Source organism: Anas acuta, chromosome 5 (genome assembly GCF_963932015.1).
Source record: "Anas acuta chromosome 5, bAnaAcu1.1, whole genome shotgun sequence".
Lineage (NCBI taxonomy): Eukaryota > Metazoa > Chordata > Aves > Anseriformes > Anatidae > Anas > Anas acuta.
In genome coordinates, this window is record NC_088983.1 from 14,466,680 (window position 1) to 14,481,774 (window position 15,095).

General features: G+C 39.5%; 1 long non-coding RNA gene across 1 annotated transcript in view; it reads right to left on the bottom strand.

The window, feature by feature from the left end:
- Positions 1-15,095, bottom strand: part of LOC137856919 (uncharacterized) — a 45,394-nt gene that overhangs the window by 6,110 nt on the left and 24,189 nt on the right. Inside the window, exon 2 of the long non-coding RNA XR_011096876.1 lies at positions 334-426. This is a non-coding gene — a long non-coding RNA (uncharacterized lncRNA). The remainder of the gene's footprint in view (positions 1-333; positions 427-15,095) is intronic.

Here is a 15,095-nt window from a genome sequence, read left to right on the forward strand (position 1 = left end):
TTTTGTTGTTGTTGTTGATGGTGATGTTTCGTTTTGTTTTTTATGTCAGCTTGTAAATTTGCTTGAGCTTATTAGCAGACATGTGGTCAGCTTGTTAATTGTTTTTATTTGCATTGTTAATTTAACATGATTTGTTCTTGCTCACAGAATAATGTGGTAAGCACATTTCAAAAGTGATTTGAGAAGAGTAAATAATAAAATGTGTGCTGTATGAGAGTAGAGCAAAGCACAAAACATTTCCCACATTCTTTCAAAATTCAGCTTCATTTCTATTTATTCAACCCATTTCTCAGCCCAGCTGCATGGAGAGTTCAAAATAAACACTGTACTCACCTTGCTGGGTCACGTCAAATTTCCTTTCCAGCAAGCACACAAGGTAACCTTTGAAGGTAAGCTTTGATAGCCCACCCAAAATTCTCGTGTTGCCTAAACAGAAAAAAAGAGCAAAGATGTTTGGTGGAAGACAATAATGCAGAAACCTGTTTCCTACATCTGGGCTTCTCCTTGGAAAACTTCCAGACTGGTTACATCAAGTGGCAGCAGTGGACTGGGCTGGACCTGACAGCTAGAGAAAAGAGCAGACTCAGCCAGGACACATCAGCGAAAGGACCACAGTAATGTGGTCAAGTGGCAGCAGCTGGCTGTCAAAAAGCAGAAATGACAACCCAGAAAGATCTGGGTGAAATATAGGAGGGGACTAATGTTGACCTCTTACCAAGAGTTATTTAACTCAGCTGAGGGGCATCAATGGGCTGGATTAGAACAGGAGACTGTGGTCCAGAACAAATCTGGTCAAATTTTGCCTTCAGCTATTCTGTCACCAGCTGTAGAAGAAGTGTTCCTGAGCATTTGCTAAAAATTGAAAGCCAGGGAGAGACTCATATACAGTCTTCATTACAGCAGAGTTTGATCAAGTTTATGAATGAGGTAGAGAAATCAGTTTAATTTTATTTTGTAGGTTTCCAGTAAGGGCCTCGGGGGCCTCCAACCTGCTGGCCCACAGCTAATAAACACACAGTGTGGCAACTGCCAGGCCACACATAGATTTGGTGGTTTCCCTTAATTTCATTTTAAAATTTAATTAGATGTGGTTTTCTCCCAAATACAAAGAAGCTGTTTTTCAAGTTCCCCAAACCTCCCACATGTCTTGGCTGGGCAGGGATAAACGACAAGGCTGAAGACAAATACTTTTGCTTTTAAATTTATAAATTCAGATGCCAAAACAAAATTTTGAATACAGACAATTCACCTGATTTATTTTCAAAGGGACCCCTGAGGTAGAGTCATGTCCACAGGTCTATTGCATTCAGTGGTTTCATGCTATTGTGTTGCATTGGGATCACAATGAAAGAAGGTTTTTTCTCTAATATATCCTGCTTTACAGCTTCATATTTCTACTAAAATTATAAATAAGGCACATACACTTCCTTAGAGAAGTCTTGCACATAAGAAAGAAAAAGGGAGAGATTTCTAAGAGAAGGGAGCCGACTCATGTCCTTGTAGTTATGTCCAATATTTTGACAGTGGTGTAGTAATTAACCTTGCAAGAGTACTGCTCTCTACTCAGTATCACTGCATTTCTGCTGTGACCACTATGAAGTGCTTTTTTGTGAAAGGAAAGAATGAATCTAAGTGGGAAAATTACTGGAACGAGAGAGGAGCTCTAATGGCAACCTTGGCATCCTGCAATTTCACACATTAAAATATATTTAAAAAAAAAATATCTACTACAGTGCTTGTTGTATAAGGCTAAGCTTTCTACTCTTCAAACTATTAATAAGGGCTTCCCATTGAGAAGACAAATACATGCTTGATGCATTTTTAATCCTGTGCCAATACATTTGACTAAAGCTGTTTGCTGTTTCAATGACAGGATTTAACTTGCCCTTCTGTATTCAACATTTCTGATTATTAATGACATTTAGAAAACACAGGCAGAGGCTGTAAAAGTTATATTCTGGTCAACGTTTTAAAAAGTGAAAAGATCAGAAATTAAAGGGCCAAATACTCATCACACAGTAAATTTAATCATTTAATAAAACAATTTTTAATCATTTAGTGGGTGTGATGGAATCACTACCGTAAGACGGAAAGGTATCATCTGGCCCACTGTTAGAGATTGCTGATGCAAAGTGAAGACAAAAAATTGCAGTCTTTTCAAATCACACGTAAATGTTACATAGAGTACAAGTCCAGTCGCCTTTTCAAGAAAATGTATTTCAAGACCCATCTTGGTCAGAACATATTCTTGTCTGTAACTTCTACTGTAAAGACATCCCACACTTAAATTAAATCAGAAATGAGTCAGAGGCCATTGTCAAAATGTAAACTATTTTTTTCTTCCCGAAGATCTCTGAAGATCGAAGCAGTTTCTATCCTAAATTTGCAAGGAACATTTTTCTGAAGAAAGAAGAAATGGTATTGGTATCTGTAATGAAACAACCAATACAGGGATCACATTGAGTTAATTTTTTACCACAAGAAATGGAAAAAGAACTCCTCTTTCCCACAGACTGATTATTATTTTGTTATTTAAGTGATAATGTAAAGCTAAGGTTAAAATGAAATTACATATGGTGATGATCTCCTAGTGACCTCCATTGTGCTGTTCCATTACTGCATATAGTAATAATACACTAACAAAATGCACACACTTACGATACTGTCAGGCACCAATGCAAATCAAACAGCACAGGAGGCACATTACTTTTGTTTTAACCATTAAAGGCTCAAAGAAATACAAGATGACAGCCAGAAGAAAGCAGGCTTGGATTTTCTAAAGGTACCCAGGAGTGGCACTGATTTGTGTTTTCTTTGGTATCCTTTTTAAAAGGCCTTTAGCTGTGCCCATATAATACATTCAAATCCTGACCTTTCTCAACACAATGAAGATACTCCGTATATCTTACCGTATAACACAGGGAATCAATACTGTATTTTACTAAATGTGAGTTAATTTTACCTAGGAAAGGAAATTACTGCTGTTAATACTAGAATTCTTTTTTTTTCCTCCTCCCAGTCAGTGAGTTTCAGGTTTGCCAAACCCTATCACTGTTTAAAAAAGGTTTTGAGAGATTTTAATAGCTAATAATAGGAGGAAACATAAAAGGACAAATCCAATTTAAGTGAAAGGGTTCCTGTGTAAGCATTACTTGTCAGTCTTTGGTCGTACTGTATAGGGACCAGCTACAGAGCAGTGGCAGCAAAGAAATATAAAGTCCAGATTTAATTCTGATACAGAGAAATACAATTTCAAAACCGGACGTCTTATCATAGGCATGTCCCATTGGAGAACTCATTTCCCTAGCAAAAGGCTGTCACTGCCATTATGTTGTACAAGGAACCAATTTACTACTACAGCTAAACAGGGTTACTGGTGCTGTTGGAACTTAAGCATTTGAAGTTATCGCTAGAAAAAAAATAGCATTTCAAATGTCAGTGAAATGGGAAGGTATAATTGAAAAGTATCAATCAGAGAAGCAAAAGGGTTTAGAAGGCTAAGACTGCAGTTTTAGTACTGCCTTCCCGCCCTCCCTGCCCCCCACTTCCTCTTTTTACTTCTTTAAGCTTCTTTCTCTATTTCCTTTTTCTCTTTCACATGCAAGTTCAGATTTAGTTCTGTAAAATAAAAGATTTTGCCTTGATACTTGTTCTGTGTCAGACATGAAATAAAATTTGATGGTTTTCTTCTACACTCTAGTGACCGTAATTTCACTGCACAAAACTCTCATCTTATCCTGTACCCAAAACTGCCTATCTGGAAGACACCAAAATGAATAAAACAAAGAATATTTTAATTTTGGTTGATTTCTTTGCCTTTTCCCCACCCTCTCCTTCTAAAACAAGTCCTATCTACACATTCACTTGAACTTCCATGCTTTTATGAGGTTTTTCCCCCCCGTCCCAAGTTGACCCTATACAGAGTTAGAGAGTGAACAAACCTTAGAGCTTTCAGAGCTTGAAAAGTTTGGAGAAATGACCTACAAACTGAGCTGAATTAATCTAGTGTCAGAGGATCCTGCTTGTGCTCCTACTGCTAACTTAAGTATGTCTGCCATACAGAACAGGAGCAGACTTTCTCAAACTGTCCCATGATTACCCGTTCTGTTTTGTTGTATTTTGTTCTGAATGAATGTGTGGAAAAAATCTAAAAATCAGAAGTCTAAAATTACGTAATCTACATTTTATAGGCAGAATGTCAAGCTTCCTTTCATTATTGTTTTCCTTTGCTGTGCATAGCAGATATCAGGGCCTTGAAAACCAGCTTTCATTCAAGTAATAATTAGCAAGACAGACTCAGTCAAGCTAAACTTGCTCGTGTTACCCCTTAAATAAGCTGTCAAATTGAATGTGTTATTTATCTGTCAAGCCAAACCTCACTGCCCAGGTCTCATGGACAAAGGTTGCCCTGCACTACCTCCTCTGCTTACTCACACTGATAGAGAAAGCAAATTTATCTGCTGCTTGCTGCACCTCTGTGAAAGCAAAACTGTGCGAGAAATTCCAGTTCACAATACAGGCCCTTCTTCACACCTTGAAACAGCTTTCACCAGCTAAAACAAAGGTGAGAAGGTGATGTCGGAAAGCTCTGTTGTGACAGTGTACAGTATAACAAGTATTTATTTCCAAGAAAAAAAAAAAAAAAAAAAACTTTACCCCCTTGTTTCACAGCAGGGAGACAAGATTTGTGAAAAGAGTAGGGGTGGAGGTTTGAAGTAATGAGGAACAGAGCCCCTGTATACAGCATCCAGCATCCTCCACTTTCCACAAGGTGTTCCTCTGTTAAGGAAAAACATGTACCCGGTATTTCTAATGGAGTTGTCCTTTTATTTTAAAATAGGAAAGGGAAAAGGGAAAACAGTGTAAAAGGTGGATTTATTTATTTATTTATTTATTTTACTTTTTTAAAAGTTTGGTTTCAGAAAAATTGTATTTAGGAATGGATCCAGGCTGTAGAAAGAGAAATTAGTGTCTTAGGGGTGTTCAGGATCTGGTTGGAAAGAGGCTGACAGTTTGATATGAGGCTGGAATAAAGGCACTCTGAAGAGAAAGTTGCACCTCTTCTTTAGAGTTTATTCAAACTTTTCTTATTTCAGAAGTAAGTTTACCTCACACAGAAGATCCTTTATCCACATTAGAGTGCAGATATATTCCTCCTCCACCACCTTTTTGATGAATTTCAAATTCAAATAACTTAACGGCTAACAGCCCGCAATTGTTCTTTATATTAATAGAAATACATGGTCTCTTTTGAAGTTCAGGTAGTAATTCAGTTCTTAAAATTCTTCCGCTGTTTATAAATGATTTGAGCGGGGATGTCATAGCTTTTGATGCATCATTACAGCCCGTGTTCAGCTACATTCTCTTATTCAACTGGAAGCAACTTTTATGTGCTTAGGAATCAAATTAAATGTTGTGCTAACTTAAACCACTGAGTTGTCAATTTCATTTTTTTTTGGACCACAGGTTCAAGGTATTAATTACATCATGTGTCCATCTTAGGAAATTAGTGAGAATGATTGTGAGACAACAGCTTTTTGACTTAAAAACATTTGAGGAAAAAAAATGCTAGAAGATATGCAGCTTTTAATATAATCCCTAGCTATTTAACACTCTTTAAATTTCAGTTCATTAAAACTAAAACAACAAATCAGTAGTGTGGGAAATTTTAGTAGGAAAAAAAAAAAAAAAAAAAGCTGAAATCCAAATATGATTTTAAATAATCAAAAAATATTAGGTAGAGGAAAAGCACATTTGCTTTGAGATGAGATGCAGCTCTACAATTGCTCGTTGAAGCTCCCCTCCACTACAGGTACTTGTGATGTGCTACCATATCCTGGAGTGCCTCGATTTTCCCACTGTAGTAATAAAGTAATTCCAAGTGAGTTAACTGAAATGAGTCACTGATACTAGAACTGGAGGGGAAGGGGAACTACTTATTTCATCGACTAACACTGGGTGAAACACTGCCATTCCTAGTCGGGCTGAGTGTGGAAATCTTAACTCCGGTTACTTTTCATGGGGACAAAGAGCTGTAGGTCGTTCAGATCCTCCTGTTCACAACCACCTTACCATGTAGACAACGAGGGGCAGCTACACTATGGCAGTGCAGCTTAAAAACAGGGCTCAAAAACATAAGCCAAACCCAGATTCTGTTTTTCAGAATGGTTTACGAGAAACCCAAAGCATGAAATATGTTCCCTGGGAGAATATGAATAATGAGTCAAAAAGAAAGGGAGATTAAGTAGGCTGTTTACCAACCATCTGCAAACAAAAAGAGGACCTAATTTATAAACAGTCATTTTCAAATGGTCCACCCAACTCTGAGCTTAGAATAGAGGTATTTCTTGAATACAGCATGCAGCCACTTGGTAAGGCAAAGCGTGTGTTTCTCTTATGATACTGTTACCCCTAAGAGACAGGATAGCAGTGCTACTTAAAGAATGTTTCTTTCCCTTTAAAGAAGAGAAAAGGTCTCCAGTAAGGGAATCTCACTTCATCTTATCAGCTCTCTAGCCATTTCTTGTCACCAGATGAATACAGGAGAGTCTACTCCAAAAGACAAAAAAAGAAATATGCATGCTTTAAATACAATAATTCATTTAAAAAAAAAAAAAAAAAAGATGCCTAGATTTTTTTTTTTTCCCCTAGGATAAAAGGAACCAGCTAGTTTTTAAGTCAAAACTGGAAGAGAGGGAAATTAAGGAAAAAAGCCAGAGGGGAAAAAAACAACAGGATTAATATTGATGCAGCTATGGCAAAAGCAAACAGACAGGCAGGGACAAGATTGCATCCAACCTCCAAAACACATGTAAAGTTGGAGCTAAAATGTCATATGCATATGCAATTTATATGCAAAAATCTTTTACATAAAGCTACTAACTGCCAAGTCTTCTTTCACAACTTTTTCGAGGCTTGAAGTAACTCTGGGATTTTATATTCTCCCTCCGTCACCTTACCGAAGGCACGACTGTCTGTGAAGAACACGGAAACTTTCTTAAGGCCATGGTATTAAATTCTTCCTTACATTGCTGGGCTGGTGGCTCAGCAGGAAGACCTATTTTTTGCCTGTGTTCAAGCAACTTCCCTGGCAGTTATTGCCTGCAACAGACTGTAGGGAAGTTGCCAACATTCAGAAGCTCTGATGATGTGAGCCAACCTTAGACTAATAATTTTTTTTATCTCAATATAAGTGGAAGAATTACATAAAAATAGACAATTTTTAACAGTATGGTATTCTGTTATGAGAGAAGGCTAAATAACACGAGTGCCATATGAACATCTTTCTCCTATCTACAGCACCTAACTTTAGCATAGTCCATATGTCTATTTGTCTGATAGCTGAACTTATTGAAATAACACGAGGTTACAAAAGAGAGTTCTAAAGCTCAGCACCTCCAAACCTTTTGAGGTGAAACACCTAGCAGCCCTAAATGGTACTTGCACGACCTTCAGCATTGAAACCAATTAGTGAGTGCACCGGAATATTTTGTGGAAAATCCAGACACATTTTGAAGAGTCCAGAAATCAAGATGAATAGTGTAGTCAGGCATTTATAGTCAGGCGTATCTTGATACATGGAAAGAGTTCTGCAATCAGCTCTTAAGAACCTGCAGGATGACAGCGTAGGCTGGAGAAACAAGCTCCGAGAAAACTCAGCCTGCGCACACAAGTGAGTCAGTGGCCAGCACTGGGCGATAGCGTATGGAGGAACTGGAGACAATTATTGAGTTTCCAAGTTATTTTAAATTCAGTCAGAGCACTTTCCTCCAGACAGGAAAGATGGGCAAAGCCACCAGAAGGAGACAAACAGACAACAGTTTTACAAACACTTTGCTTTCACTCCTCGTCTCCGTGGCTATTGTACATTGTCAGAATGCTTAGTGAGCGCACATGAGTGTTTCCAGAGCAGAGGCTCTGACATCTCTGCTCCCAGCAAACAGTTTAAATGTTGGCTTTAAATTCCTTAACAGATTCCAGGCCATCATCTTTTTTAATTAAATGCAAAAAAACTATGTTAATGCAACGTTAATGTTGAGATTGTCATTGGACAGATGTCAAGAAATTCAAAGTTATGGTTCCCACAGCAACCATAATTTAGCGACCCCCTCCCCCACTTCCCCAACCACCCTCCTGAAACATATTAGGCTCAAATTGTACGACAGGCACCAGACCGGGGGGGGAAGCTCTGAGAGGCAGAAATTGTGCACAGGACCCCCCGGAGCTGCTGCAGATGGGTGGACTTTGCCTCGGTCCTCCTTCTGGAGGACAGTGCACTGCTAGTGGCAGCACTGGGACAGAATGGCCCCTACCTGAAGAGAAGCCCAGCCCATCTGCTGCAGAGGGAACTTAATCCATCCCCTTCAGCTGTGTACCCACCAGCATCACCTGACCAAGCATACCCCAGCTGTACAGTGTAGTTACTAACATGACCTCTGTAGTCCATGCATGAGCATCAAGCCAAATGCTGAAAGGAACCAGCTCACGCTAGAGCATGGCCAGAAATGCAAACGTTATCTGCAGAGCCACCGCAGCCAATCCTGCACAACAGAGCTATCCTTTCTTCATCCCAGGACGTAGTGCACTTCATCTCCACAAATCAACTGAACACTGAAGCACAACATATAAAGGACAAAAAGAGTAACTGAAGAACATTTTTCACAGTACAGCTTTTCAGTCTCTGATCTCTCAGAGTGCATGTAAAGAAAACCTACACATTACTTCTAAATAGAAGACCTCAGGAACTTTAAATATAACCTAATACAGCATGAAAAATCATGAGCTTGGTACCAATACTGTTTTTACAGCATTTTATAATTTTCCTTCTATGCCATTCCAACTAACTCAAACTTCCAAATGTTAATAAAAATCCATTCAATGAGCTCATCACCTCTCTCTTGCTAATATTTCCGGGTGCTCCACAGGTCCTGACTGTCCTTTTCTTTCAAAGTGTCTAATTGGAGTTAACCTAATTAAGTAAGCCAAACAATTACCCTCAACGCATACTTTGAAGTGTGCTGCTTAACCTTCAGACCTGAAAAAGCAGCTATGTGCATGAAAGCATGTATGTTTTCTCCAACTTTACCAGTTTTCCTGCACCTCTTGCATTGAACCTTTCCAAGGTTACGGTATTAGTCTTTTACAGCTCCAGTAACTCTGGGCTGTTGTCATTTTGCACATAGCTTTTTGGAAGACCTGGAGTCTTTGAATGATTCTGCATTTAATCCCAAAACCACTGTTACATCAATGAAGCACTAAAATGGTTACTTCATCTTATGTAGCCAGGTCCCCATCTGAGTGGAAAGGACAAACTTCTAGGTAAAACACCATTAGGAAAAAAAAAATACTTTTACTGCTGATGTTGCCTGACCATATAAGCCAGTGTTAGAGTCAATCAGAATTTTGATGCATTATGCAATGCAGAAGGACCAATGGTCCTGGTGAAAAGGCTGAGGGACAGACTGCATTAACCTCTCCTTACAAATGTCACTCTCACTTAGCCACTGGCTCAGCCGTGCTCAGCTGGATGTAGACCTATTTTTTTGTTCATCAGGTGGAAGAGAAAACATGCTTGCAAGGAAGTGTAATAATTATTTACAAATGCTATCCTTGTGTCTTGTTGCACTGATTTTGCTAGCCTGGGGCTGTGGGAAGATTGCTCAGAGCTTTTGGTACTGGTCCTTTCCTTAGGAAGCAGTTGACCTGCATATGGAAAGGGAGGAAAAGGTGACAGAGAAAGAGGAGAAGGAAATCATAACCTGTAGGACATCCATCAACTGATTTAAGCCTATACATATGGCTGCAATTTTGCCTTTGAAAGATGAATCAAGTAATGCTGCCGACACTTACTCTTTCCTGTCAGACACTTCTTTTACTCTCAAGTCTGTCGATAGCTTAAAAGTTGCATTATATCTTCTCCAGTGTTAGTGCAGCAGTTTCCCATTTGATTTCATATTCAGTTCATATTTGTGGAAGCAGGAGGGGCTCTTTACTTTACTTGATAAATGGTAACATCTGGCTTTGTGATGGGCCATCACCAGCATGTTTAAAGAGCTGCTGACGCTTCAGGGAAAACTTGGTAAAACATTTCATTTAGAGGCAATTCTGGTTATTTATTCTATTTTCTGCATTCCTCGTCCGCCGCTTTGTGCTAGGGACATTTGCATGAAAACAGACTGCAGTTCCTGAAGAGTTCCTCTTCACATAACCTTTTTTCATCTGATGTCCTAATCACTAGCCATGTTTGTGTCACAGCAATCATATCCATGGCAACCACTTATGATGTCATATAAATTAGACCTTCTGCTATGGAAATGAATAGGGCATAATGGTACTGTGGGGCCAAACTCCACATTCCACTACAGCAGCATACATTTGTTAAAAGTCTGTAGCAGAAGACAGAATTGTGCTATTGCTGTTCTATAACCACACACAGGACCTGACCTTTTCTTTTGATTACCGGAATACAATGAGCTAAACATTCCTGAAAATCATAATATTTATATAGTTGTTTTAACCTGTCTCTGCAGACACGTTTAGCAATTGAAAAAAATGAATAGGCAGTTTCAAAATCACAGTTTTGCATTCTCAAAGGAGCTTCTTTCCTTGAAGTAGCAGCAGGTCAAATACAGCCAGAGGTGTAGATACTGTACAAACAAGGCTTTTCCAAAAAAAAAAAATAAATAAATAAAAAATTCTACTCTTACATGGATTCTTTAAGTTTTGTGGAGTTTCATGCTGAATATTTGTAAGCAAATAAATATTCCCTGTTCCTAAAGTAAGTGTTCAGTAGTTTAGCCATAGCCAAAAATCATAAATCAATAGTAGGAACACAGTACAGGGATGGAGACCTGGCCTAAGCTTTAAAATGGTGATTTATTTTACTGTGTTAAGAATGTTTTAGCGTTTAATTTCATACATAAAGTAAAGCGGAGCAAAGCTCTTCATCTCTATGATGTATTTCATCCATCAAAAAGGTGTGGAGCACAAATTATTCTGTTAGGTCACCTCCAGAGAACTTAAGTAGCAAAAGTCCACTTCCAAGGACTGCAGTAACATACACAGAGATACAAGGGGAGAAGAACTAAGGTGTTCTTCACTGTGGAAGAACTAAGATATGAACTTTTAGGTACTTCCCAGGAAATGCTGTAAGGATGGAAAAGTTGTTAACAAGTCCTGCATTCAGAGCACTCATTCCTCATCCTGTCATTGCACAGGCAACAGCCGCAGTGCAGGTGATGGTAGGTGCCATTCTTGTCTGACTCTTGCATATCACTCAGAGAAAGGAAACACAAATTCAACCATGGGAGACCACTCTTGTTGCCATTTTCCTGAAAGCAAACACTACTGCAGCTGAGCTTTGCCTGAAGTTTGATATATACTGCAGCTCTTTTCATCTCTGCTCCCAACTGCACCGTCTGGAAATGCTCACTTATGCACTTATATATGTTATTATAATGTGCAAAAACTTGGAATTGAAAAGAAGGTAAATAGTGTATCTTTATGCTATGTTACATTTTCTAGAAGTGCAATTGAAATATCAATCATTCCATTCTGGCTGCATTGATCGGTAATTTTCATTTTGTAATTTCAAATAAAGCTTCTCTCCACAGCAGCAACGGCAGCACTTTCCAGCCTATAACTTCAGTTCATTTTAACTTCATGGCTTAAAGATCTTCTCTTCCCATCATTCTTGCACATCCTTTAAGTAGTAATTCCACTTTTACAATTAGATTACTGGAATATACCAAATAAACGGGCACCTTTTCCTAGAGCCACAACATCTAACAAACAAGCAAATTTAGAACAAACAACAGCTTGGGCTCAGTCCCTAAACTCCCATTGGAGCTGTAGCTCCCCTGTTTAGAATGTGAACAGAGGAAGAGGGAGGGAGAGAGGAAGGGAAGAACTCCCTCTCTCTTTATGTGTGTGTATGTAAAGATACAGAGAGAGAGAGAGAGAGAGTTTTATAGAAATGAAAGGAAATTTTAAATAGACAGTACAAATGAGAGTGACTATTCAATTTACACTAGTTTTCAAGAAAGGGGACTTGTGAATGAATACAAATGTTAGAGAAATAAGACCAAAAGGAAAAAGGAAGGAAAAAAAAAAAAAAAGGAAAAAAAAAAAAAGAAAATACTTTAAGTGACTGAAATCAGAAATCAGCCGTGTTCAAATCCCATTTACCATGTAGCCCCAGGCAAGTCGCTTCTCTGTGTTCCTCAGTTTGCTCATCAGTAAAATGGGGATCATAACCACTCAACTCAACAGGCTGTTGCAATGAAATACAAGTTCATTGCTCTTTCAAAGGCTATGAGCTCTCCTAATAAAAGGCTCCTCTGAGATAGTAAGAATTCATTTTGGGAAATTATTAAAGTAGGAGTAAAACTCATTTTGATTAGATCTGTCCAACAGCTTTCTGTGAGAGCTGGTTTGTTTTGGTATAAAATTAATACAAAACTAACTAGAAGACCGACTGAAGGAGAGGAAGCAAGAGTGACATTGTCAGAATCAGTATTCTGTTTTTTAAGACGATTCCTATTGTATTCAAATACCATGTATCAAAATACTTCAGGCACATTAGAAACATTCAAAACAAAGAAGCTTCAGGAAAGCTTTACAAATGACAGTAAAGCTAAATTGAGAAACAGAGACAGTATCACCTAAAAGCGCCATGAATCTTGCATGAGAGGCCATGTTACTAAATTACTTATAACACATATGCAATATTTTAATTATTATTTATGTTACAACAGCACTTTCGGATGCAACTGTGATTCATTCCACACAAGGCTGGGTGCTGAACATAACTTACAGAGTCAAGAGAACTTTACTGAGGAGCCATATTTGAAGCATTCAAAGGGAAAGATACAGCAAGACACAGGGGGAGATGGAGCAACTTGTGCCATGTCACACCAGAGCAGAAGCCAGGCAATTTGGTACTCCAGCCCCTGTGGTTAGTTAGACAAATTCACACACCTTGTATTCTGACAACATTTGCACGCCCTCTTATACTCATGTTTGACAGATATTAACAAAATTTAAGTTCTGTTCTAAAAATACCTACCCCAAAAAAAAGAGTTACAAGCTATACATTTATGGAAAAAAAGCACAGTCCAAAAAGATATCATCAGCTTACATGTTTCGTAAGACCTCAATTAATACATGGACCATTGTGTTTTCACAAAGCAAATCCACATAAACACATGATAAATCTTGTCCTTAGAGGCCAGAGTTCAGCAGCTGATGACAGGAGAGACGACACGCCGTCTGGAAGGGTGGCAGTCACAGCAGAGATTTTAGAGCAAAATTTCCTCACTTAGGCAAGGGAGCACCAGAACCAAACATGAGTCCCACCCTCCTTTCTGGTTACTTTGGACACATCACTTCATGACACTCACCACTTCCTCCTCTGCATTTGAGACTGTGTCACCTACGCAGGATATTTCCTCAACAGCATCCATCTGGACCTCCCAGCATCAACCTTGATGCCATCACTACTACCATTCACTACTGGCATAATAAGGAGCACAGCAAGAATCATAGAATTGCTTGGGTTGGAAGGGACTTTAAGTTCATCTTGTCCCCACCCCATGGGCAGGGATGCCACCCACTAGGTTGCCCAGGCTGGCTTTAAACACCTCCAGGGATGGGGCACCCACAGCTTCTCAGAGGAACCTGTTCCAGTGCCTCACCACCCTCAAAGTAAAGAATTTCTTCCTAATGTCTAACCCAACTCTCCCCTCTTCTAGTTTAAAATCATTCCCCCTTGTGCTATCATTATCTGCCCAAGTAAAAAGCTGTTCTTCAAGTATTGAAAGGCTGCAATGAGGGATCTTCCCAGAGTCTTCTCTTCTCCAGGTTGAACATCCCCAGCTCTCTGAGCCTTTCTTCATAGGAAAGGTGCTCCAGACCTCTGATCATCTTTGTGGCCCTCCTTTGGACCCGCTCTAACATCCGCCCACATCCTTCTTGTGCTGGGGGCCCCAGACTTGGACGCAGCACTCTAGGTGGGGCCTCACAAGGGCAGAGCAGAGGGGGACAATCATCTCCCTCCACCTGCTGGCCACTCGTCTGTTGATGCAACCAAGGATGCAGCTGGCCTTCTGGGCTGCAAGCGTGCACTGTTGGCTCATGTTGAGCTTCTCACACATCTGAATCCCTAAGTGCTTCACTGCAAAGCTGTTCTCAATGCTATCTCAAGGCAGAGACAGACTCCCAGCCACTAATACTTGGATCAACCTGACCTCCGGTCACATTTGTACAGCCTCAGCCACTTACACTTTTGCCTTTCCAACCTACTTCAAGAAGTGATGCCCAGATTATTTTTCCTGCTTAGCAAGAAAGACTGCATACAAACAGCCTTACAAAATAAACTGCAGGAGTGACTATGAGGAAAAAATTTCTTACAGGGATCATTACTACATAAGAAAATGCTTTGGTCTCATTAACAGTGGCTGAAATAGGAATTTACAAGTTCTAGTATTCATCTTCCTGCAGGCTTACATGAAAAATGTTTGGCACATTTGATTAAAACCAGTTGACTGCATAGGTCACTTGCTGTGGCACATCAGGGAAGAGCAACCAGAACCCCGGCTTACAGGTGCTCTCCTCAGACTGTATGCAGCAGGCCTGAACAGAGAGGTACCACTCACTTTCATGATATCAAAAATGTCATAAAGATACAATAGCATTGTGATAGAAGGAAACAAGATTCCAGGACTGTCCATCTCTTCTTCTCCCATGGGCCTCCTATTACTCAGCAAGTCTATTGGTCTCCACAGGACCATCTCATGGTGGAGTTCAGCCATGATCAAGGCAGCAGCCTAAAATACACTGCAATTCTCTTTACACGATAGAGGACCTTTTACCCCACTACTCTCACCCAGAAGGCAGTGGCTCCATCCAACCTTAATCTCTATCTATTCTTCTCTTCCCTCCAAAAATTAAAGGTTGGACCTGGTGCTTAAGGACATGCTTTAGTGTACAACATTGGCAGGAGGGTGATGGTTGGACCAGATAATCTTGAAAGTCTTTTCCAAACTTAATGATTCTATGATTTTATGAACATTTTCTATTCCTCTTTTCATTTCTAA